This window comes from Belonocnema kinseyi, chromosome 2 (assembly GCF_010883055.1).
Source record: "Belonocnema kinseyi isolate 2016_QV_RU_SX_M_011 chromosome 2, B_treatae_v1, whole genome shotgun sequence".
Lineage (NCBI taxonomy): Eukaryota > Metazoa > Arthropoda > Insecta > Hymenoptera > Cynipidae > Belonocnema > Belonocnema kinseyi.
In genome coordinates this window covers 28,371,380-28,374,355 of record NC_046658.1, presented here as the reverse complement: position 1 = coordinate 28,374,355, position 2,976 = coordinate 28,371,380, and the positions used below count along the sequence as shown (strand labels likewise).

At 42.1% G+C, this 2,976-nt stretch overlaps 1 protein-coding gene across 4 annotated transcripts in view; it reads left to right on the top strand.

Annotated features, from left to right (window-relative positions):
* The window catches only part of LOC117168150 (mitochondrial folate transporter/carrier), a 188,106-nt gene that overhangs the window by 134,133 nt on the left and 50,997 nt on the right, over positions 1-2,976 (top strand). The gene's annotated exons all lie outside the window — the stretch shown is intronic.

Here is a 2,976-nt window from a genome sequence, read left to right as displayed (position 1 = left end):
ATTCAATTCTTTTCCTCACCTGCAGCTCGTTTCCCCCTTCTGCCTCAAACCAAAAACCTAGGTAACAGAACTCCACAATTTCCACTTTTTGTCCGTTCATCTTTTAAACGTAATTTATTTTGCTCTTTCTATTTCTGAAACAAATTACCTTTGTCTTATCTACGTTCACCGTCAGCTCTTTTGTTCCCACATACTCTTCGAAGATTCTCATCATTAGGTTCATCCCCTTCTCATCATCTGCTAATAGAACTACATCGTCCGCGTATGCTAGAGAGTATAGTTCGCTATTACCTAAAACCGTTCCTCCTTTCCCTTTCTCCTTTAGCTTCTCCTCTAAGTCTGTCAATAGGATACTAAATAGTAACGGACTCAAAGGGCACCCTTTCCTTAGACCTCGGCTTGTCCAGAAAACCTGCCCTTTTTTCTTTCCTATTTTCACCCTAATCCCGGTTTTAGTAAAAATTTCCTTTATCCTCTTCACTTACTTTTCCTCTATACCCCTCTCTTTCATTGCCTGCCATAGTACTTTTCTATTCACTGAGTCAAACGCTACTTTGAAATCTACGAACAAAGCGACTAGTCTCCCTTTCTTTCTCCCCAAATTTCTGTTAACTAAATAGTTAAGTACGCAGATGTTGTCTATAGTTCCATTCCTTCTCTAAATCCCGTCTGATTATGTGGGATACTTTCTTTTTGTTCTACCTGACTTTCCAACCTATTTCTTAAGATTTCTGCATATATTTTATAGCCGACTGAAATGAGAGTGATCCCTCTGTATTCCTCTACCTTCTTTCCTTCCCCTTTCTTGAAAAGCGGTACCACCAGTCCCGTCGCCCACTCTTCCGGCCAACCTTCCCCTTTCCATACCTTGTTGCAGATCTTCCACATCCGATCCCTAATCCCTTCTCCTCCAAACTTCATCGCTTCGTTCTCCATCCCATCTTCTCCCGTCGCCTTGTTTCTTTTTAAACTATTTATTGCTTCATTCCCTTCTTCTCTTGTTATCTCGTTCCCTTCCTCCATTTCTCCTTGGATTATCCTACACCTTTCCCCTTTGATCTTATTTTGCTCTCCCCCTAATAGACCCTTAAAATAATCCGTCCATTCCGCCATTTCTATTTCTTCGTTAGCGCCATTCCTTTCCCCTCTATCCCTATTTATCACATCCCACACCCTACCTTCTTTGATGGCTTTTTCTACCTCTGATTTATATTCTTCCTTTCCCCTTTGTCTTTATTTCCAGCATCTTCTCATGTTCTTTTTTCCTCTTGTTATACTCCTCCTTCTCAATTTCCCCTCTTCTCCATTTGCTCACACACTCTTTTATTCTCTCTTTACTCTCCCAGCATTCCTCGTCCCACCAGCCTCTCTTTCCTCCTACTCTTTCTTCAATAGTTACCAGCTCATCCTTTACCTTTTCAATGGACCCCTTCAACCTTTCAATTAACGAGTCTATTCCCTCCTCTTTTTCATACCTAACCTTCTCCTTTTCCATCTTTCGTTTAAACTCTTTTAATTTATCTACCCCCCCCCCCCCCCCCCCCCCCCAGATACCCATTTTCGTGTTTCGTTCGCACCCTTTTTCCTTTCTCCCTCTGCCGCGCTTACTGACGCCTCTTCTTAGTGTAATTATGACTGGGAAGTGCTCGGACCCTATCTCATTCCCTACCTTCATACTCCCTATCATATGTTCCCATCTTTTCTCTCTTTTACTGCTAATTCTTTTTTCACCCCTGACACCATGCCGCCCATCCCTCTCCCTTGAATGTGTTCTTTTCTTGCTTCTTGCATTGTCCACGCATAACCTTTCGGTAACAGCTTTTTTATTCCCTTCCAGTCCTTCTCATCTGCCCAAGATTCACTCATCATAATCACATCCCACATCTTTCCTCTTCACTTTGTTTCCCCTTTGCCGTTTGGAAACCCCTCTGATTTATTTCTAGACTCTTTTTCGTCTCCCTTCCCCCAAACTTTCTCAAGACTTTTTCCTTTTTTCCTTAATTCTTCATCCCAGCACCATTCCTCCCCATTTATCCATAACCTGTCTCTCCCTATCCACACCATATGGCCCCTTTTCCTCTCTACCCAAGCCCTCTGCTCTATTTGTCATCTCCTTTTCCTCTCCCCCCATGTCAGATCTTCTTCAATTCTTTCCCTTCTTCCTCTCAATAATTTTTTTCTCTCCATAATTTTCTTTTCTCCTCCTCACTCCCCACTTTTACTAGAAACATTCCTTCTTTTACTTCCTTTATCCCTCCTATTCTCTTGACTCCTTCTACCCTTACCTGCACTCTAATATGTCGAAAAAGATTTGTTATTTCCACTTCTCCTGTTTCACTCTCTACTTTTAATCTCTTGATTACTATGTTATTTTTCCTCTTTGCCCTTTCTTCCCCTTCTAATCTTCTTTCGATCTCATTGAGTCTTTCCTTCAATCTTTCATTCTCACTTCGGACGTTCTTTTCATTCCCTTGAACTATTTCCTCATTTTCTGTTTTTCCCCCATATGCTCATTCCTTATTTCTAGGCTGGATACCCGCTCTTCCAACTGTTTTATTTCAATAGATCTCTGTTCGTCAACCTCTCTCTGTCTATTCTCAATGCTCTCTAGCTTACCCCAAACCTTGTCTTTCTCCTCCTTCCAACGTTTATCCCATTCTTCCCATTTTTCTCTGACCTTTTTCACTTCCCCCCTTACATCGTTTCCCTGCCTATTCATGTCCCTATTCATGTCATCCAATCTCTTTCTTGTTTCCTCTCTAAACCCTTTAATGAGAGCTTCCAATTTTTCAAACATCCCCCCCTCTCTCTCTGGTGTTTTCCTTTTAATTGTAACTCTCTTGTTCTCCTGGTCCCTTTCTACCTCATCTTCCTGAGGCACTCTTTTCCTTTTTTCCTCCCCTTCACTGCTAGTCGCGCTTGCCTTTTTTTGCCATTCGTCCAGACTTCTGTTCGAACCCGCGTTGCCTAGCTTGT